Source organism: Heterocephalus glaber, unplaced genomic scaffold (assembly GCF_053883595.1).
Source record: "Heterocephalus glaber isolate CG9 unplaced genomic scaffold, H.glaber_assembly_v1.0 deba00001497, whole genome shotgun sequence".
Lineage (NCBI taxonomy): Eukaryota > Metazoa > Chordata > Mammalia > Rodentia > Bathyergidae > Heterocephalus > Heterocephalus glaber.
Genome location: NW_028258320.1, coordinates 54,039,944 through 54,063,878, shown reverse-complemented (window position 1 = coordinate 54,063,878; position 23,935 = coordinate 54,039,944).

Sequence of the window (23,935 nt, the reverse complement as noted above, 5' to 3'; positions counted from 1 at the left end):
AGGTGGCCATAGAGCATTTTGCAAGCCTCTTTGGGTTGACCCCCTTTAAACTTGTTATATAACTTTTGAGTTTCAGGTAAATACAATAATAGTTAAGTAAGTCTTGAAGTATTCCTGAATATATACCTAGAATAGAATTTGTAAGAGTCCTGAATCACCTGTAGATCAATTCTCAAGCATGGAATTGCTCAGGGAATATCACAACTATATATTCTTTTGAAATGTCTATTTGGCAATTGAATATTGAAAACCCAGAAATGAATAAAAATAGAGTTCTCAGACATAGAAAATCTGTGGTACAAAGGATAATGGGGACAACAATCTATCTATATACAGCACTGATAATAAAAAGCTTTGAAATTTCACAGAACGGAATGTTTTATCAATTTTGACAATAGCAATCAAAATAATATAAACTCTAACAAAATGGAAGAAAGTAAGACTTGAGTGGGTAAAATCCTCAATTTTCTAAATCTCTTCTGAGCACAATGGAAATTTTAAAGAGAGGACTGGAGCCTTAATGTTTTTCATAATTTTTTTTAATCTCAGAAGGCTCCTGCCTAAAATAAAACATAAATCATATATTTATCTAAAACCCAACAATTTTCTGTTTCACTTCCTTTTTGCTTAATTCTAGTAACATTGAGCTTAGTATACCAAGTTATGATAAAAATACGGTGAATGAATAATTTCTAATGTATTACAATGAAAGACAAATTGCCATTAACTCCCCCAAAGTTCCTCCCCTATACTTTATTTATTTTTAAAATTCTTTTATTGGTACATTTTAGGTATACAATACATTTACATTTATCACTGGGTGCTTGTACCTGTACATGATGTATCTTGGTTCTTATTTTTTTCCCCACTACCTGTGTGCCCTTCATCCCCTTCACCCTTCCCTATTTACATAGATTTTGTTTCCATTTTTTTTTTGTTTTCTCATAATTTTTCCTTTCCCTTCTTTCCTTTCCCCTTTCCCTCCCACCACCCCTACACCTTTGGATGTTTTCCTATTTCAAATTATCAATTATTTGTTTTAATCATTTTAATCCTTATTTACACTTTCAGTATCTCACACTAGAGAAACTATTCAATATCTACACATGTGTGTCCTATTTATTTCACTTAAGAGTATGGCCTCAATATGCATCTATTTAGCTATAAATGTCTCTAGTTCCTCATTCTTTATGGCTGAGTAGTGCTCCATTTTATGAAAAAACCACATCTTCTTTATCCAGTTTCCAGTTGATGGGCACTTGGGCTGTTTCCAAGCTTTCGTTATTACTAACTGTGCCTCTATAAACATGGGTGCACATATAGCACTGTGGTATGGTTCTTTTAATTCTTTTGGGCCGAATGGGACCTGTAAGCCTAGTTCTTTGAGGTATCTCCATACCGATTTCCACAGTGGTTGTACCAGTCTGCACTCCCACAAAAAATGGAGAAGGGTTCCTTTCTCCCCACACCCCTACCAGCATTTGTTATTGGATGATTTCTTAATAGCAGCCATTCTTGCTGGGTTGAGATACGATCTCAGTGTTGTTTTCTTCTGCATCTCTTGAATAACTGTGCCATTATAAACACATATATCGCTGTGGTATGATTCTTTTATCCCATCCTTCTTATGACTTTCTGAAGCAGTTCTGAAACTTCTTTTTTATGCCTTTGATTGTGGTGTTGTAGCTGCCTCAATGTCCTGAATCAATTCAAAATATCTATTTTCATGATCATTTTGACTTTGGGAAGGGCCAATAGAAAGGGGTAGGGGACACACTGTAATGTTTTTACTAGCCCACCTTTGTGTTGGATGAGACTCAGCAGTAACATTCACCCAATTTATGATCGGTCTTCGTAAGGACATAAAAAAACCCCACAAACTTCCTGAACTGCTTTAAAAAGTAGAAAGAACAATGTTATAATATATTTAAAGTGAAGGGGAGTACTTTAAGGGGCGTTACTGGCAATGTATCTTTTTTTTTTTGCTTAAATTCTTTTATTGGTACATTTCAAGCAATGTATCTTTTAATGTACATATCCAGCATATATTTTGATCACACCTTATATTAAATAGTAAAGCATATGATGATTGTATTAAAACTCCCATTTCTATTCTATCTGTATATAAGAGGAAGATATGCGTGATGTTAATACAATGTTAATAGTGGTTATTATGAATTAAGATTTAGAGAACTTTTTCCTAAACTCTTTATAAAGTATTATACTAGATAGTAGACCTTTGTCTGAGGAACAGTAGGTGAAAATTTTTTTCCACATTGTGGGTTGTCTCTTCACACTGTTGGTGGTTTTCCTTGCTGTGCAGAAGCTTTTTAATAAGAAGAGATCCCGCTTGTTGATTGTTTGTGTTAGTTTACTGGCAACTGAGGTTTTGTTCATAAAGTCTTTTCCTACACCAATGTCTTCAAGAGTTCTGCGTAACCTCTGTTTCAGCTGGTTCCCCATTTGGGTTTTAATATTTCAATCTTTAATCCATTTCGATTTTAGTTTAGTGCATGGTGAGAGATATAGATCTAGTTTTAATCTTTGGCAAGCTGAAACTCAATTTTTCCAGCACCATTTATTAAAGAGGCTATCTTTCCTCCAGTGAGGGTGTTTGCCACCTTTGTCGAAGATGAGGTGCTTGAGTGTGTCTGGAATTGTTTCTGTGATACTCTTAAGTGAAATAAATAGTACACACATGTATAAATACCTAATAGTTTCTCTAGTGTGAGAAACTGAGATAAGGACTAAAAGGTATAACAGATAATGTGAAATAGAAAAGGGGCAAAGGGGAAGGGGAAGAGGGAGGGGTAGGGGAAAGGAAAGAAGGGAATGGAATTAATATGAGAAAATGAAAAAATGAAACAAAGTCTTTGTAAATAGGGAGGAATAGCAGGGTTGAAGGGAGAGCAGGGGAAGGGGGAAAAATAAGAACCAAGTGAGATTATGTAAAGGCTCAAATTTTCAATGATGAATGTCATTATATTGTATACCTAAAATGTACCAATAAAATTAATTTTGAAAAGGAAAAAACGTATTGTACTACTTTTATATAGTTTATAACAACAACAATAATATTGATAGCTGATGTTTGGTTAGTGTTTTTTTTCTTTTCCTCCCAGGGATGAGTCTGGTGCTTGGTTTTATTTGTCTTGATTCTCAGTACAACTCTAAGAAACTGATCCCAACTTTGCAGACTTGATCAAGAACAGACAGAAGACTTAGTCACTTTTTGAGAGCCCTGTGGCAGGCACCCAGTGTTTAACTGATGGCAAACCCATGTTTAATCCTGACACCATGACTCCTCCCCGCTGTGATTTATTTCTTACAGCAGGAGCAATTTTCATATAAGCTTTATATCATTTGGAGGCTGGTCAGGAGGTAAAATCTGCACCAGCCATTAAACAGAGATAATTTTTCAAAAAGAGCTGTTGATTTGTGTGGAACTGTTACCTGGATGGCTGATAAGTGGAAGACACTGAAGAGTCATGGAAGTAGTAATGGATGAGGCAGTCAGCATCCCTGGCAGAGGAAATCAAGGAAGAGATTGGCATATTAGCTCTTCGAACCCAAACAGGGATTCCCACAGAGGAGGACCCCAGATGGGGTGTTGCTGCCCAGCTGCAGCTGATCTCAGAGACAGAGGAGGGATCTGTTGGGGGAGGGCTGGGACCCAAATCTTGAGGAGGAGCTTGTAAGTTACGAGAAGCAGGCCCCATAGTGTTGTGAAAGCTCAACATCAACTTGTATACAGGAAGTTACTTTCATTTCTGAGCAAGGTCTTCCAGGTCAGCAGCTTCTTGTTGGCACATTTTCTTGACAGAGTCCAATGAGGAGGCAGCTAGACAATCAGAAGAGAGGTTAATGGAGCTCTGCTGTAGTCCATCGAGCAGAGGATGGGAGAGCACCTTGAACTGGACAACAGGACCTGGGCTCCTGGCCCAGCACAGCCCAGGGCTGCTGTACACCCCCACCCAGCTTTCTGTACAAATACTCTCAGATGGTGCAAAAGCAATCTGTTTCCACCATGCTAAATCCAGCTGTCCTGTACCTGATCCATGGCACTCACATTGTCTCCCCAAAGTATAGAGGTTCCTAGTGCCATCAGACTTCCTGCCCATTCCTGGGACATAGGTACACTGCTCTTCCTGTGCTGAATATACTTCAGACTCACGCAAATCCTTCACAACATGCAAGCTCCTGAAAACTAAAATGCAAAGGTACTTAACTGGGACACACATATAAAAAAATCAAGGAGGAGCAAGAAGAAACAAAGGAATAGAGACAATCTGTAGGCACACAGCAAGTAGGAAGAGATACAGAGCTGTCTATGTCCTTGGTCCTGTAACCCCTGGGGGACTGAAATTGATCCTTCCAACTTCATTTCAAGGATTGGAGTGAAATGTGTTGAGGAGGCTTTGGGACCAGTAGACAGTCAATCCAATTTATTTTTTCAGACTAAGAGAGGAGAAGAAAACTAGAAACAAAAACAATCTACCCCCCAACCAGGTGAGTTTTCCTATAAGGCAATTTGGCTCAGAGGTTGATAAACATGGCTCTGAGGTGCCCCTCACAAAGTCAACTGTGTTTCATAGGAAGAGGCAGCAGCCTGAGTATCTCTGCTGACCTTGGGAGGATGATGAGACAATGACCCAGGCTGCAGAAGAGTCAGGGGCCAAACTACACAGGACAAGGACCTGCACACCCTGAAGAGAGCACACAGTAGTTCTGCAGCTCAGAGGTCAAGAGCCCAGCATGAAAGACCTGTGATTCCTGGAAAGAGTGAACTTTGTGTATTATAGCTTGGCACATGGACCAAGTTTTCCCAGGAAGTTCAAACTCTTGAATTTCTCTTAACTTATCTTGCTAACTAACCTTCTCTTAACTAATTTCTCTTACTAACCTTGTAATGGAGAAAGGAGAAAGGGAAGGAAGAGAGGAACAAAGGGAGGAAGTGAGGGAGGAAAAAGGAAAAAAGAAAAGGAAGAAGAGAGGAAGGAACATCACACAGTCTAGGGATTGAAATGGGTAAACTAGGCATCAAATCCCAACTCTGGAACCCCAGAGGTGTGGCCTCAAGCAGATATTTCAACTCTTGGAGCACTTGTTTCTCTGACTTCCACTTTGTATGATTCTTTTAATAAGGAGTAATTCTGTCTACACTGCCCAGGGCCTGGGTTAGAGAAGGTAGGCAGCCCACAGTCACTGGCAGCCTTGCCATTGGTGCTGTCATTGACAATGTCACCAGGACCTATTGAGCTCCATTCTATAACCTGAAGTACCCAGATCTGCTTTCAGGAATGGGTTCTGAGGACCCACTCAGGCATCTAGCACTGTCTTGGCCCCTGGAGGCAAATACAATGGACATTGCATCTGTAGCCAGGGGCATCAAAGTGGAAAAGTCACTGGCCCATACTTCCAAGGCCCAGGCTGGTGAGCTGACCTCAGAGATCCTTCCTCTGTATCAGACAGTGCACTTGGAGAATATACAAGGAGTTGGAGTCATTTCCCAGGGAGCTTAAAGCAGGAAGGTGATGGAAAGTACAAGCCAAGGAGTGTCCAACCCTCTTTTTCTGGAACTCTCTCATTTGCCTTCTTTTTTCTGACTGCTCCTCCTTCATGTGGCATAGCATTGTTTCCAGGCTCAGCTAAGGCAATGCCCCAAACCTGTTCTCTTCAAAACTTGGTCATCCCTCTCCCCAGCTGTGCCATCAAACTATTCAACTTGCTTTTTCCAATAAGTCTCCCGATTGACCTCTTCCCTCTCACTGTTTCCTCTCTTCTCTCCACTCAGACCTGGAAACCATCTACTACAATAATGGCATCTTACTTCTGAAAGCTGACTGTGAGTTTGTGGGCTCTCACATGATATATATACTATCCCCTAAAAATGGGAATATAAGATGGGAGTGCAGTTTATAGAATATATTTCATAAGGTCCAGTGTGTGGACATTTTCCTCACCACAAACATCACTGACAGAGCAAATCTTTGGGGCCCAAGGTGCTCTTGAGGATGAATACACCTGAGAGTTCCCAGCAGTCACTTGTGACATACAGGCTGGTGCTGCCCAGGCTCTTACTATTGGGACTGTGGAGAGCACCATGTTAAGGAGGATGAACCACCAATCACTTTTCCTTCACTTGCAAATGGCAGTTTGGGATTGAAGACACACCAGCAGCTGACATGACCACGTGTATTTCACAAAAGCTAGAAAGGAGAGCTGTTTGTTGTACTCTAGTTATCTCAAAAATGCTCATCACCAGATTCTTTTGTAGCAGGAAGCGCCTGCCAGTGCCATCTGCATGCCTCTGTACTCAGCTTCTGCGTGGCCCTAGCAGATTTCCTCATCCACCACGAGCCAACTTGAGTCTTCTCAAGTTTATGGGTGAATTGATGGTTCACTGAAGGCAAGTTCTATCTTTCTTTTATTCTGAGTGATGTCACCATAAGGACAGGAACCACAGACTCTCCTGAATGTTGGACAGGCACTGGACATAAGCTGTCTGCAGAGGTGGGAACACGCATAGCAATGTCAGATAACTGATGAGTAGGTCATGCTTTACTGCACTGGAATGTACAAGAAACTGAAGTCACCTCCAGGAGAACTTACTGCAATAGGGAGGTGGGAAGCCCAAGCATCTAAAGATGGAAGTGCACAGTCTCACTTTTGGAACCTAGTTTCTGTTACTCAGAACTAATTTTAAATTAACACCTCAACCAGAATGAAACTACAATATCCTAAACACATTTTGGTTCACCATTATTTTCAAAGCCAAATACTTTCAGGCTTTGTGGGCCTTAAACAAAGAGACTAGAAAAACATTTTCTGCATTCAAATCTTTCTAGGTTTACAGGCTATAGAGCAAGTGTGTCAGGAGATTCATGCAGCCACTTTTGACTAGATCAAGCACTGTGCATACAATCAGCACCCTTTCCTCCAACATTCTGCATCAAAGGTTATAAATGACACTGACCTTGTCAGGTAGAACTGAGAAACCTTGATGTCTCCATATGGAGCATGGCCACACACATGCCTGTGTGTGGAGAAAGCATGCAGAGTTCATGCCAGTCACTTTGATGTCTGAGAATAATGACTCTTTGAGGGTCAGCTGGCTCTGTCTCTGACAATGACACCCAGACACCTGGGTCAAGAAAATTGACAGGGACAATGTGCAAGTCAAGACTCTCCAGAGATGTGTGGCCCACAGACGTGGGATCCTATACAGACAGTCCTGATATAGGAATTTTTGGACTGTACTGTGGTGTAAAAGCTATACAAATTCAATAGAAATAGTGCCTCAAGTTTTTAATGTTGGTCTTTTCCTAATCTAGTAGTATTCAGTAGGATACTATTTCTTGGCAGTGAGCATAATGGCAGTCCCACGTGGGGAATGGCCTGATACTCCACAGTGTATTGTACTTCTAAGCTCTCATGGGCTCTAGGTCAGCTGTATTAAATGCCTTTTGATTTATAATATTTTCAACTTATGAGGCATTTTTCTGCTGTGACTTCATCATAAGTCAAGACATCCATATCTTTATACAAGTCTTCACGTAGACTTATCATAGGGAATTGGCTTATGAAATTATGGAGGCTGAGAAGTCACTCAATTTTGAGTCCCAGGAAAGCCAAAGGTCAGTTTAATCTGAGGTTAAAGATCTGAGAACCAGGGGAACTTGTGATGAAAATCTCATTGAAGGGCAGATGATGATTTGAGATTAACCATCTTAAGCCTTGAGGCAAGGTGAAAAAGGGAAAATCCTTTTTATTCTATTCAGACTCTCAACAGATTGGGTGAAGCTCAGACATTAGGTCAGGCATTCTGCTTTCCTGAGCCTACCGACTTGGATGCTCTTATCACCCAGAGGTAACCCTCACATACACCCAGAAACTGTAATCTGAGCGCCCTGTGGCTACCCAAATTGACATATAAAATTAAAATGCCAGACATCAAAACAGGCAGCAGTCATTATCGTTTTGCTTTCCTCTCCTCTGAACCAGAGGACCTCTTTCCACAGGCTGCTCAGTGGCCTGTCCTCCAGCCTGGGTGCTGCCTCCCAGGAACTGGGTGCTGACCAAGTAGGGTTCTTTATTGGTGTCTAGTGTTTCAGAAATTCAGTGATGTGCACTCACATCTAACACCATTGTAATAAAAGTTCCATTTACTAAAGTGTCTTACAGCAACTGGTGACCAGATGAGAAAATACCAAATCTAAAGGCCTGTGTGGGAGCAGCATCCTCAGAAAGCAGGATATGAAGGAGAAGCCTCATGGCCAGCCACTTGTATTGTCACAACTGAGTTTGTGTCAGGGTACAATGCTTGCTGGCCTAGGATGAAACAGAGGTTCATTCTAGCCTAGGTTCTGCTAGTTAGTGACTGTGGCCTGGGCAATCCGAGTCACCCCCTATGCCTCAGTTTCTCTAGTTGCTGACTGAGTTTGTCTTCTGTGCTAGACTGAGTTGCTATCCATCATATTCTGACCCAAGCCTTGTGAGAGGATGCCATCTCCCCTCTGGTCCACCTAGGGTTACTGACCAGCCCTGGACAAGGGATTGTGAGCAGAAATGTCCCTCTGGGGCAGAAGCTGTGAGATCAGCCTAGTTCTGGCTCAGGTTTCCCATCAACTTGGGGCCTGGAGTGAGGTTGTCTAAGATGCAGAGCACAGCACTTCTGACCCACAGTGTATATGTAGCAGGCATGAAAAATAATCTGTGGCTTGAAACCACAGACATATCTGGGCTGTATGACACTGCAACATCACCAAGCCTGTCCTAACGACCCCTCTCATCATGGATTAGGAAGGGGAGTCCAGAGCCCTAGAAATCTGTCATGGTTTATCCTTAATCTTGGCACTTGGGATTCATGCCTTAATTACAGAGATTTGTACTTTCTCATCTGCTAAGAAAAATAAGCGAAAGTAATTATGTAATTCACAGAAGTAATAAAACTCACAAGAAACTAAAGTGATACCTAGTTCTTAAAGGATTGGGTGAAATGAAATGTGCTGTGTCTTTTACCACTATGGATGGAAATTAGATAGCAAAGCAAAAGGCTGACACAGAAGAATAAACAGATTCCTACTGGGAGGCAAGAAATGATCATCAAGTTGCAATTATATGAAAGAAAACCATGCTTTCTACCAAATAGGATGGAAAGAGTTCTCATTTACACAAGAATAAAGACTAGAGGAGAAGTTGCTATTAATCATCATAATGAAATAGATGACATGACAGTGACTTTTCAAGGTAGGCCCACATGAATGGCCCAAGGATAACCAAGCCAGGATCCAGGGTGAGTGGCAGATTGAATGTGGGATGAGAGAGGGAGTTTGCTACATAGAACAAAAGGCTAAGGAGGGGCAGTGGAACTGTGAACTTTCTCAGGTGGATATTTGGAGTCTTCTTATCTATATCAGGATGGCATTTATTTATTTATTTATTTATTTATTTATTTATTGCTTCAGGCTTTCACAATTTGGTAAAGCCCTAGGTTAAAGGAAGGACCCCAGGCAAGGAACCTATGGCAAGAGAAAGTTCAGATCCAAGGACTTGGGATAGAGATGTAGTCCCCAGAAATTGAATTCTCTTTGTGGCTGTTCAAGGGCCAACCAGGCATGGGCTGGAGCCCAGGCTAGGTTAGAGAGGTGACCCAGAGTTAGGGAGCAGGAAATTAGATGGAATAGTAGAGATGTTGGGCATCCCATGGGGCAGATGGGGACTGATGAGCAAGAAACACTGGGGTTTTTCTGCCCTTGGCAAGTCCCTCAGCCTTTCTCAGCTCTGTTTTCCTCATCTACAAAAGGGGAGGGATTGTAAAGTTGCTTTAACAAATAAATGGCCTAGTGTAGAAGTATGACAGCAATTGTTCATTTACTATTAATGATAATTATTTAATACCTCTCTGTCTTTCATTTTTATTTGTGTCCCAGAAGCTGAAAACAAAGTCATGGTAGAAGGCACTTGAAACTGGAGAGAGGCCTCTTCTTCTTTAAGCATTTTTAGAAGAGCTTTCTTTAGTCATGCATGAACTGTATGTAAATGAAATTTTCCTTTGCTCAGCTGCTTTTCTTTAATACATACCTTTTGCAGTCCAGCTCATGGCATTCAATCACATCTTAAACTCACTGTAGGTAGAGGCCAGCAGCCCTGGGTTAAAATCCAAGTTCTGCCACATACTAGCTGTGTAACCCTGTGTAAGTCATTCAATAACCTTAAGCCTAATTATGCTTGCTTTTTGAATGGGGCTAAATACTTCTGTCTGCCCTCAGGGTCAGTTTAAGAATGGAATAAGAGAACGTACATGCCACAATGCTGAGAGATGGTGAGGGCTCAGCACAAGTGGATTTGACCCTTTTATTTTCTATTTACTGTAAGGTAAAAATACCTTTGGTGCAATGGGAAGGCCTGCCCCCATTTTTGTTGTTTTAATTGGGAAAGGAATGATGACCATAGTGGAGAAATAAAGATCCACTCCCTTTTACGGAACCCCTTGAATACAGAAGATTCAAACCCATTTATTTTCCTCTCTGGACAGTTGTTTTACCTCCCCACTCACTTTCTCACTTGTAGAAAATTGAGATCAGGAGACATTCTAGGTAGGAGACAGTGGGAGACAACCTGTTGGAGTTGTGAGACTCTGAATCAGATCATTGATACTATTATCTGATATAGCACGAGTATTGATAAATTGTTATTATACTTACTATCATCACCTGGCTCCATAGGACTGTCTTACAAGAAAGCATGCTAACATTTCCAAAGCGACAGACTGCAGCCTCTTCAGCCATGCAACTTCTGATAGGGGTCTTTCTAAGGAATTATTCTACTGAGTGGCGGCCTTCAAAAGCTGAACCAAGACAGGTCTTCAAATTAGCCGGCTTGGTTTCAAGAACCCAAATGTGGTAATAAGTACATGTCAATTCCACTAGCCCTGCAGGGTTTGACACTCCAGGAAGATGAGTGATCAAAATGCTATTTTAAAATTAGCCAGCTGATGACCTTTCCATCCTGTTGTGTGCTGGAAATGTCAGCATTAACACAATCACAGGGAACAACTTCGAGGCTCCTTGTCAGGAATGCAAATCGAGGCGGGGCTGAAACTCAGAGGACTAGGGAGAATCCTTCATTGCTAATGCCTAGGTGCACAGCAGTCTGCCTCAGCCCCTGCCAGCTTGTGATGGAAAAGTCTGCTGTTTAAATGTGAGCTGCACTCTGATTTCTGATGAAGAAGAGATTCAGGCTATCGGTAATGCTAATCTCTTTGACACAGCTTAGCATCACTCAGGTCATCCAAATGCTCCTGGCTGCTTCCTTGCTGTAGGGAGAAGAAAATATGCACAGGAGATGTGCAGCACATAAAGGAGACATTTATCTCAGTTACTTGGACAGAGGGCATGACAACCTCTCTGAATGTGATCATAAATTTGTATTTGATGGTAGTTATCAAAACACAGGATTATTCTCTGCCAGTCCAAATATATACCGCATTTAGCTAATGTGAGCTGCTCTAATAAACATGAACCCAACCTAGGGCAAGGAGAGAAAATGCAGTACCATTGATGCATTTCCCCGAGGTTCAGATTCCGTGTTCTTAACTCATACTTTTGTTTCTCAGTGGCAAAGTCTACACTGCCTGAAATAAAGATTTTTTGAATCTTTTGAATTTGTCATTTTTCTTGTGCTTTAGGACAGGGTGATGTGATCTTCCTGTGCATCTGGAAGTAAGTAGGATTGTAGGCTCCCACCACCCCACTATCTCAGCTCAGCAAGTCACAGTTTATGGCCATGGCAGGAGCACAGGTCACCCTTGAAGGCTGCACAGAGAGCCAAGTTTATATTTCAACAGCTAAAGGTTTTGAACAGTCCACAGGTTTAGAGACAGATGTATTCTGAGCATATTTCTTTTCAGGTATCAAACATATTTTGAAGGAAACCATACAGCTTTACTTGGTTTGATGAAGGACATCCATGTATTATTTGAAGGGGACTTGGTCTGATATCATTGTTCTATACGGGCTCCCTCTGAGTAGTATTTAATGCATCCTCATTTCACCATCCCCACAGCTCTTTGCCAGGCTCAGCCATCTCAGGAGAGGTTGCATAGGGTCATATCTTCAGTTACCTGTTCTCTCTGGGGTTCAGGCTTCTGTTGGCTCTTTGGGGTTAAGTTCCTGAGCCGGAGGCCCCTGGGGTCCTTGCAATCAGAAGCTGTGCCCCTCATGCACTGCCCTTCCTCTTCAGCTCCCATCTGCACTGGGTGTTCCTTTGACTTTAGGATGACTTCCCTAACCCTTGGTCTCTCTAGAATCCAGCCCTCTGATACAGCTGAGTTATACTGGGTGTCCCTCCGTGCTACAGGTCCCAGAGTTCAGCTACAGGCCAGTCACTCCACAGATGGTAGCTGCCCACCAGCATCCCAGTTAGGGTGATTCAGTTCACTGGTGCCTGGTCTTTGCTGGGACCCAGAGTCCTGTGCCCTGCCTCCTTAGCTCTATCCTTAGAGTCAGGGAAGTGCATCAGGAGGCCAACTAACAAGACCTTGCTCCTCGGCTATGGATTAAATCCTCCAAACTGACCCAACTCTGCTCTTTTACTCATTCCTAACCTGCTGCGTGCTGAGGGGCACAATGTGAAAAAGCACACATGGTCCCCAAAAAGTTTCTGCTCCAGAAGGTCAGTAGGCTTCATGAATGACTTCATGATAGTGGCCAAACTGCTAAGAGTGCTGCAGAAAACACAAAGTGCAGAGATCTGGGAGATGGATAGACCTGCACATTACAGACCTTACATCTATGGAGTCTCAGTTTTTATTATAAGGGCTATTCATTATTCTTCCTGCTTCCAGCCTCTTCAGCTCGAATCCAATATCCCTGCTTCATTCACGGTTTCTTAAATATCTTTTTTTGTTCCCTACTTGCAACTAGCAGGTTTCAGGGAGACACATAAGGCCCTTTGGCATGTGGTTCCAGCCTACTTCTCTGGTTTCCTCTCTTGCTCCCAGAACAATCCCTGTGGGTCCTATTATCCACTTGCACAGATATCTCGACTTTCCCAAGGTACAACCTTCTGCCCTTCAAACACACACACACACATACACACACAAGCACACACACATTTGCACGAGTGTCCATGATTTTTCCGTTGACTGTTCTTTCTGCTTGTAATTCAAGCTCCTGCCTACATTATTTTCTAGTCTTAAAAAAACATGATTCATTGTCCAGTCTCAACTTGTCTGGCACTTCTTCCAAGAAGTCATTCTCCAGGCTCAGTGGGAACTGCTTGTCTCACACTAGAGCTCCTGTGGGAAGGGAACTGCCTTATTCACCTTTGGAACCCAGCATCAGTGATGGAGATTTACAAGTTGGTAATGTTTCCTACATGTAATATGGATAAACATGTTAGTGAATGGGATTAGTGAAAAAGGAATTCAATTCCAGGAAAAATGATTCTTCAATTTAGAACACTTAGAAAGAAGCTGGAAAATTAATGTTAAAAAGAAGTTACATGAACAGTTCTCACTGGGAAGATGTGACTTTTAAGTCTGAACTGAAGTTATATTAAATTAGAATAGATTTAGTCTTTGTCCTAGAAGTAAATTCCCACGATGTGGGAATATATTCAAATTTCTTATAGGAGAATTGTCCATTACTTTTGAGGCGTGATATGCATAAGTTATGTCAAGGAAATACTAATCACAGAATTTTAATTAGTACTGACACATTATAGATGAAGGTATCTTATGCTGCCAGAGCTAACAGCTTAATGCTATCACGACATTTCTGAGAATATCTTATTTGGAAAAGCAAACTGTGCTAAAGAAAGGAAAATATATGTCCTTTGGCTTTTCCAAATTATTTATAAGATCAGTCATTCAACAAATAGCAGCATTTTTCAGCATTGCCATGGCTGAGGTATTGTTTGTGGGACTGGTAGATGAGGAGAGAGGCAAAGATAGAAGCCACATTTCTCTGTGTTTAAAAAGATTACAGTGAATTTAGATAGATTTTTAGTGCAATGGAATGTTGCCTGGTTAGAACAGATGCTATTTAACATTTGGCACTATTAAGAAGCCTCGTTCAGCTCTAATCCTGGTTTTCATGTTTCCTAAAAAGTAAAATCCAGTCGGCTCAGTTTTATATTTTCACACATAGAAGACAAGAGTCTTCTATCCCGAGTCATCTAGAATAAGTCATCATGATGCTTTTCTAACTACAACTGAGCCCCATATTGCTGCTCAGTCACAGATTGAGAAGACAGGCCAGGAAGGGCCAAGAGACATGCCCAGACTCTAGTGGGGCCATTTCTGATAATGTGAGAACTTGTGTGACACTAGGGAGACTGTCTTACACTCGGACTCATGCCAAAGCCAGGAGGTCACCTTCACTCCCTTACTTTCCTCTCTGCTCTGCCATCATCTGTTTAGTCCCAGAGAATTGTCCAGTGATAACTTTATGGGACTCTGAGACCCATCATCTTGGCTCAATCCTTAAAAAAATCCTCACCTAAAAAGCACCAGAGCTCCTTCTGTCCAGACTCTGGCAGCAATATTCTGATGGGGGCTCAATCCACCACCCTGTCCCTAGTGCTTTCTTTTTCAAATGCAAGTCTAGTTTTTATCTCTTCTGCTTGAACCCCTATAGTGATTCTCCATTATTTATAAGATAAATCTAAACCCTCAACATAACAAAAGAGAGGCCCTGTGACCACTTCCCTGGACTATGTTTTGCCTCCTCCCCAACCATGCCCACATCCGCTCTATGTCCTGTCATGCTGGACTGCTTGTGTATCTGAATGAGTCATGTACTCCTGAAATCCCTCAGCTTTGGCATTGCCATTCCCCCTCCTGTCTTTGATAGCCCAGTGTCACACACAGCAACTCAGCCCCAGTATCTCTGCAGTCAGGCAGTGCTCTGTCCTCGAAGTCTAGATCTCAGGCCTAGAGGGTCTGTCTCCCAAGCATTCAGGTTCTAATATTAAAAATCTGCCTTCTTTTCTTCTCTACCCTACGCATGGAAATTGCTTCCTGGCTGTCTAACTTCTCTGATAACTAGTGTTTACCTTTTGCCTCTTTAAATTTCCTCCTCTAGGGTAAAAAGTTTTTATGTTGTATTCTCTATGGTGTATGGTATCTGTTTCCTTCTGGGCCTTTGCTGATATAAAAATCATCACCAGGAGTAGCCTCAGTCAGCAGGCCCTCAGAATGGCCTGTGAGAGTCATTGTGGTCCTGTTCTTAGACTGGATAGCAGAGCTGAGCTCCTTGCAAATGTAAGATGGGAATCCAATTTCACAGCATGTCTGCCATCACCATCAATCAAAGTATCACCTGAGTTTGATGAATATGAAGAGCTTATTTAAAAATTCAAGTGACTTGGAGGACTTTTATGGTACTAATGATGACTATAAGGGCTGTGTGTTGGGTCAGTGCTCCTGGAAACTATGAGTGCTCCTAGAAAGACTTGGACAGACTCTAGTTTTCAGCCTTCAGATCAAGTCATGGCCAGAGAAAGCAGAATTTCTGTGGTGATTGTTAAAGGGTCTCTAGTCCCCAAAGCTGCTGGGATTAATCTCTGTGATAGTCAGGCACAAATTGAGTTGTGTAGATTGTGTAAACTACCATGTAATTTGGATTCAGAGCCTCTCTCTAAAATGCTCATGTAAAAAATGGGGATTTGATGGGGAAGGTGTGAGGCCATGAGACTTGGCATAGAATGTATAAGGGGACACAAATGCAGTTAATTGTGATGAGACTCCTTTGCTAAATAACCCTGACATTTCTTTGCCAGAGAAAACATCTCACCTGCCCTACTCCCATGTCTGAAGATGCTACCTTCTCTTAATTAAACACTCCTTAATAACATAGTCTGAGACAGTTGCCTTGCAAAGTATGTCTATTTCATTAAAACTCACCTCAGTGCCCTCATGTTGCCCCTAGATTTGTTACTAGGACCAGACATCAACATGTGACAGGAGGAAAGTTTAGAAACTTAGAAGTAGTTTATCCTCCAAAGGAAGGAAAGAATGCATATTAGTATATATTGAAGAAATGGATTCTAAGATATCAGAGCAATAAAAATGGAGTATAATCCAGGAATGGGCCAAAGTAGAGAGTATACTTACCTGGAAGCCTGGATGTAATGAGTTAGCTTGTACAGTAAAGGTGGCTTTAATGGCTTGTCCAACTTACTGACAGAAACTTGCATCCAAAGTGGCCTACGTTCTGTGGGGCTGGGTTTGCAGATCCTTCCCAGCGTAATATGTACAAAAGAGTTCAAAGTTTTAGAGGACATGCATGTTGGAAGAGATTTATATATGTGTTTTGCACAACTTTGCATCCAGACTAATACTCCCTTGACAAGGGCACTGAGAAATGCATCAACAAGGGAAGCAACATGATCCTCACAGGGCTCCATAGTGCTGTCCTAGTAGGCTAAGAAAGACCATGGAGGTGTTGCCCCTAAGCCAGTCTTCTCAGTTTCATTGAGGTGCCTGGATCCTGAGCAGCAGAAGACAAGTGGTGTTGCTTCACTGCCAGAAATAAGATGGCTGCATTGCTGTAGCAAGAAATGGGGACAAGTTGGCACCCAGGGTGTTTCAGACTTTAGGGCACGGTATCAATTTCCAATAGACTGCAATTTCCTCAGGAATGTAATATATGGCTACCACACAAAGGTGCCTGAACTATATACACATAGCAGGAAGAACGACAGGACTAATGGCTAGGAATCAAGCTGAGTTAGTCTATGGAGAAAACTATCCCATTTTTAGAGTAAAGCAAGTTCACAGACCAGAATGCTAGAAAAGAAGCTGGGTGCATCTGAGGAAGGATACTTAAATGCTATCATAGCATTTTCCCTGAAGGACTTTCTAAGTGGAACTATGGTCATTTACTAGAATAGATATGTGCTGGTAAAAGAAAATATCCACTCCTTTTAAGAGTTTCTAGACTGCCTATGAGTTAATATCATTCTTAGAGTCCCTTTCCCCAAAGCAAGCCCTGTGATCGATTTCCCATTTTGTGGCTAATGGTAGTTAAGTGTATTGATCAAATTTAGAATTATTGTGAGACCAGTAGACTTGCATATCCACCTTGATTTTTTTTTCCTTAAGTTTCAGAATTTATAGTTAGGATAAACATTATGGACAATGGCAGAATACCCATGCTAGCTCTTGATGCATTCAGGGAGGGTTATGGTAGAAGTAGCCATGTGGAAGATTTTATCTACTATAATATTAAACTAAAAGAAAAAAATAAATATTCTTAGAGAAATTATAGATTAGCTCCATCATCAAAGACTTGGACTATTCAGGGGTGGTAAAAATAATCAATACTTATTTAACTATATTTTTTCTTATGCAGAAGGTAGGATTTGGAGAAAGACTGATTTATTAAAAATTCAGTCAATTGGTGAGTCTAACTGAAGCTAATATTCCAAATATGTTCATTTCACTGGAGCATATCAATATAGCCCCTGGAGTATGGTTTTTAGCTATTGACCTGGTGAGGTTTTTTTCTCTACAGCAATTTTCAATTCTGCTGCACCAGAAGCTTTGCTTCATCCTTGCAGGGTTACCAATGCGCCTTCACAGTTTTTGCCTCAGGGTTACATCATCTTTACTGTTCTCTTTTGTAAAGTAATCCAAATCCAGTGATATGATTCTCTTGACAGTCCAAGAAATATTGCACTGGTTCAATGTATTGACATAATTAAGTTTATTGAACTTGGAGAGCTGGGAGTGACAAAAACTTTAGATGCCTTAGTAAAATACATGTCAGCTAGAGGATGACAGAAAAACCCCATGAAAACTAACAGATATGTCATATTATGGAGTATATGGAGGTCTGGAGCATATTGAGATAACTCCTACAACATGAAAGGCAAGGTGATGGACCTTTCATTGCCTGCCACCGAAAAGGGACAGATACTATTTTAAATTTTAGAGCCAATACATATCACATGGAGGAGATGTATAGTGTACATATTGCATACTCGAATTCACCTACTGAACACCCTATAGTTTGCCTTTTCTGAATAGGGATCAGAACAAGAGACTCCTGTATAAGGAGGCCAAGCTAAACATCTTCCACTGGGTCCAGTGAATGTCCCTAGCAAATAGGCACACTATTTTGAGCATGCTATATCAAGATTTTGCACAAATCAGAGTATCAGAGTCTGCACCTTGAAAGAGGTAGTTTTCAAATTCTAGCATACATCTACATCCCCAGAAGCTGTTAAAACAGACTGCTGGGTCCAGCTCCACAGTTTTTGATTCAGTGGGTATGGAGTGGGCCAGAGGATTTTCATTTCCAATAAGATCCCAGGTGACACTGTTATCACTCATGCAAAGCCCACATGCCGAGCCCCACTGCTATAATGTTTGAGAGTAAAGATAGCTTCTCTTTTGAAGATAACTATTTCCTTTGTGTAAAGGCTCTAGATTTCCTAGGGCTGCCTTAACAGGGTACCACACACTGAGTAACTTAAAACAACAGATATTTATCATCTCACAGTTCTAGAGGGTAAAAGTCTGAGATTAAAGTGGTGGCAGGTGCACCGAGATCAATGTATGTCCATAAAGTTCTGTTCCTTGGCTTGCAGCTGCATAAGTCCTATCTCAGCCTATTGTCATATGACATTCTCCCTATGTGTCTCTGTTGTCACATTTCTTTTCTAAGGAGACAGATCATATAGGATGCAGGACCCAGCCTACCCTACTAATTATATCTGCAATTATTTCATTTCCAAATAAGATCATGTTCTGAGGTACTGGTTATAAAATGAGACACAATTCTATCCATAGCCATGTCTAACTATACACCAGCAAGGGCCATGTGAATTTAGCTGCACATTACACTATCTGACTCACTGATCCATTCTGTAATGTACAGCTGTAGGGTCCCAAGTGGGACTAAGAAAGGCATATAGGAAGTCAGGCTGGAGCAGATCTGGCATGATGACAAATTAGCGTGAAAGATGTCTCAAGCTCTTTGGGTATCTACCCTACTGCATTTCCCCTTCTGCCATTTGGCTCCTAGAGAGTTTCTTCTGATCATTTGATTGAAGAAAAAATTCAGGTCTGGTATGTAGATGGTTCCATTTGAAATTCAAGAACCCACCAGAAACAGCCCACTGAAATGTTACGTACTCAGTAAGGCAATTCTGAAAGACAGTAATAAAGAAAAATCATCCCGGTTAGCAGAAATTTGAGCTTGCTGAGTATTGACTCAGATGTCCAGGACTATGAAGTAGCATTCATTCATGGGTACTTCCTAATGGTTCTCCTGAATGGTCTTGGGGATGAAGAGAATAGAATTGAGATATCGGTGACAGTACCTGGGAAGAGATATGGGGATGCTACTCTTGGAATGGACACAGCATATAAAGATATGTGTGTCCAAGTGTGTGCTCACAAAAGTGCATTCACTGCAGAAGAGGTTATCAATAAATAGTTGAGTAGGTGATTGGACACATTCAGTAGATCTCTCCCTAATCACTCCTGAGCTTATCCATTGACTAAAATATCAATATAAAATGGCTACAGTGACCAAGGGGGGCCAAGAATGGGTCCAATGGCATGGACTCCCCCCAACCAAGGCTTACCTGCCACTGCTGCAAATAAACTTCAACTTGTGAACAGATCCCAGAAAGCACCAATTTCTGGAGTGACTGGTCGGTCACTTTGCGCACATTGATTAATTGATCCACATGTATCATGGAAATGTAAAGCTTTTCCTTATTGATAAAGATGCATAATCTAAATTCTGGATGTGGATTTGGATTCCCTGACCACAATGCTTCCACCACCACTAACATCTGCGGACTTCATGAAATTCTGTATTCACCACCACATCTACGTGCTGTCACTTCTGACCAGAATACTCATCTCATAGCAAAGAAGTGTGATAATGGACTCATGCCCTTGGCATTCAGAGGGTTTAGCACACACACACCATCACCTAGGAGGGTCAGTCAATAATCAGGGAGATGTAACGTGCTGCAGAGGACTTGGTTAAAGCATGTTTCCCAGACTGGATATTGAACAGTTGGGGTTCTGTATTGACAAAGGTTTTCTGAACACTTTGAATAAGTGGCCAGCATGTGGAGCTGTTTGTCTCTCAGCCAGACAATAAGGTGCAGGAATCAAGGGGTAGACATACAAATGCCCCCTTTGCCACTACACCTACTCTCCTAGCCCGGGTTTTTTTTTGTTGTGTTATTGTTGTGTTTTTTTGGGGGGGGGGTTGCAGCTATCACAAAATACCTGACTTGTGTGATTTATTATAAATTAGTTTATTGGCTCACAGTTTTGGAGTCTGTGAAGTTTGGTATCTTGTGCAGGCATCTTGTGGAGCCCTTCTTGATGTCATCCCATGGTGAAAGGCAAGAAAAGAGAGAGAAGGGAGAGGGAAAAGGAGGAAGAGAAAAGGACATATTTGGCCTTTCATAACAAGCCATGGCACTAACCAATTCATGGAGACGGAGCCCTTATGCCCTAATCACATCTTTTGGATCTTGCCTCTTACATTGTCATAATAGTAGTTATGTTTCTAAAAGGCTTTTGGAAGGAAAAAATATTCAAACTGTAGCCCTGTTACTCTATCCATAGCTTCAGTAAATTGGGAGTCAAAACTACCATCTGATAATCAAGACTCATAACAACAAGACAGGCAGGAAGTAGGTGACTCCCCAGGCTGGCAGAGTAGCAGCCTCTGTGAAGGGAAAAAAGTGCTGGGTGCCACATTGTGAGAGCAGGGTGGGAGTACAGGGCCTCGAATGATATTCTGGGTGTCTTTTCACACTCACATAGCTAATAGTAAAAGCTAATGAAAAACTAGAGCACCCAAAAAGAAGATGAAGGAGAAAGTAGCAGGCTCCACAGACTTGCTTTCTCCAAGAATGGAGGTTTGTGTCACCTCAGTATGTAAGCAGTGGAGATGCTGGTGGGAATGAAGAAATCATGGGGTGGGCAGTGGAGGCAGCAGAAGGTACCCACTAACCATGGCCTCCATCACCAAGAAAAAAGTGAGACCACATGTATCTTATCACCTTCTGTGTTTGTAGCACCTCTCCCCTTGGACTCCCTTTCGTAAGGATGTAAGGACCCTCAGTCCAGTATAACACTGGACTGGGCTAGGTAATCCAGCCTCATCTCTTCCCTCTCAGAATCTCTCATCTATCACATCTGCAAAGTCCCTTTTGCCACAGAAGGAAACACTGACAGAACAGTGAAAGAATCCATCTGTGTTGCCTTAAGCCACTGAGTGTGTGGTCAATTGCTACAGCAGCCAGGGAAGACAAACTAATGCAGAGAGATGGTATGGTTGTTTTCCAGATAGCACTTGAGATACGGTATCATCTTGTTTGGGGTCAGAATGAGAGCATCTTGGGTGAAGGTTGGTTACATTCAGTGAGAATCATGGAGTGGCTTACATTGTTGGATGGAGGTTAAGTATGTACAGAAGCATAAGCATACTGAATAGCAAAGGCTAGACTGGGCTGTTATGTACCTATTGTCTCTCTGCTTCAGAGGCATGCTTCTAACTTGGCTTGGTAAACCTGGGGCCAAGCTAATGCCTTTTCTACTGTGCAGCTGATCCCCTTGAGCTCCATAGTTTAAATAGAGCTACAAGGTAGAAGAAAGGGTAAAGGTTTGATCCTTCTTATTTGCTCCCTGTTCCTGTCAGTCAGCTCACCAATGCTCTTCCCTACCGGGTGATTGCAGTAAGTTTCAGTAACCATACTTGCTATAGTTGGTTTATTTTCCTCTCTTTACTCCCAGAACCATGCTCAATGTGCTTCCTCCAAGACACAGCCCTAGTGACCTGTAGTCCTCCTGCATCATCTGAGTCTGAGCTCCTGGGCATCAGCACCAGCCCAACAGCATCATTCCCTGTGAATACCAGGTCTATAAATCCCTGCTCCAAGCTTCTGAATGTGAAGAAGCCCAATATCTTCTTCTTGTTACCCCAGCTCTGGCTATCCCTCTTAAATTGCTGCCTATGTGATAGCTCTGTGTTTCCTTTGTGTTTGTTTAGTTTTCCAAGATCTTGTTCAGAAGTATTTAATTAGTTTATTTCTACTAACAGTAAGAGATAAGAGTTACACGAGTTTGTAAGAGAAGTTTTTAAATTCCCATATTTTATCAAAGAAAATGATTCCTGTTGCCTCCTTCAATTGGAGGAGTAAGGAGAAGGATTCTTCAAGGATGTGTTTGGTTTCAAGTCATGACTGCATTATTTGCATCAGTTTAAACACAGCTTAAAATTCTAAAATTTAACGCTATACAGAAATATCTCTGTAGAAATCACTGCAAGCATGGCATAGACCCACTACACGTTAAAGTTGTATTCTGGTCTCCGTTTCACTTTAATGTTGCACTGGGGTGATCCTTGCTCTGCCTGAAGAGAAATAGCCCAATATGTTTGAAGTAGAAGCCCAGGGGGCTGACTTCAGGAGAGGCCACTGGGTTAGTCAGTAGCAGCTTTATGTTCTTCAAATAGGGCTGCGAGGTTTAATGTGCTGCCAATTTCCCTCGATGAACACAGATCTACTGCAGATAAGCTTCGCTTTCCAGATGGATGATGCTTTGCCTTTATCTAAACAGTCTGTCTGTATAAATCTCCTTTATTCATTTCAATAAGCTGTACAGAAAGTCCCTGGTGTGGGAAGCCAGGGTAAAGCCTGAAGTGGAAGAAGACAGAAGTGTAGACTGGGAATGCAGGTGTTAATCACACATTGTTGAGAACCTCAGAGGGAGCTGTAACATTTTATGAATCACCAACCCCATTAATAGCATGTACATTAGAAAGTTAAAAAATACATGCTTCTTGAGTAAGAAAAACCCATCAGGGAGGTCCTTGCCTGAATTCTCATGTACACTTCTGGATCTACCAAGTTCCAACAGCCAGTAGGAAGCCAGTAGGAAGCTACTGGCTATACATTAAACACACCTTCTGATTTCAGAGGTGTCAACCAGCTGCTTCTCTATATTCATGCAGAGTTCTGCTTGTGTCCAACCTCATTACAATATCTGTGAGCATTTCCTGTGCTGGAGGTAAGGACAGAAAGGTTGATAGCTAATCATAGTTACTTACTTATTCAGTTTCATAGTTTTTTTTTTTTCATAAACACATTTTCTTGGCCATGTTGTCTATAGTTTTCTCTGCCGTTTGAAGCTGTTGTCTTGGATACCAAGAACACTGAAGCTAATAAATTGCATTTCACACCTAAAACAATCTAAATTTCTGGCAGAGTGGACATTTATAGAACATTCTTTGCCTTAGGCAAAACTTTTTTCTATGGGATTTGAAGATTTTTTTTCTCCCTATAAAAAAGGAAATCCTGGCATATCTCAATTTATGCTTAACTAAGTTGTTTGATTTCACAATTTTTTGAGAACTCTCCTGTCATTTTACTCCATTAGGCTACGTGCCTACTGTTCATCTCCAAATTTCATCCTGATTCCTGGGCCTCTGTGGGAGCAAATTTTACAATTTGACAAGAACTGTTACTCTCAAGTTAAGTCAGGTTAGGGAGATGGTGCCTCTGCCCAAGAAACTTGCTGCCTTTGTGTCATATCTAATTTTGCTTTTCTTTTGGTTTGAACCTTTAATCAAACCATTCCACCTACTTCAGAACTACCCAAAGAACATATTTTTAAACATAATTGGCATGAAGATTTTTTAAATGTGCAACCACATCCCTTTTCCATGACTGGGCTCCCTGACAAATGATCCCTCTGACAAATGATCACCCCCCAAAAAATCAATATTTACTGAGCAATCTGCATTCTCTCAGCTACTCTGTTAGGTTTTAGGTTCTTAGAATAGCAAGGATGACTTCTTAGGCTAGTGGACACTCAGTTGTGCTGCGATGTCAGTGCCATTAGAAACATAATGTCTGTCCTAGGTATGTGCAGGGCATATGGCTCTGA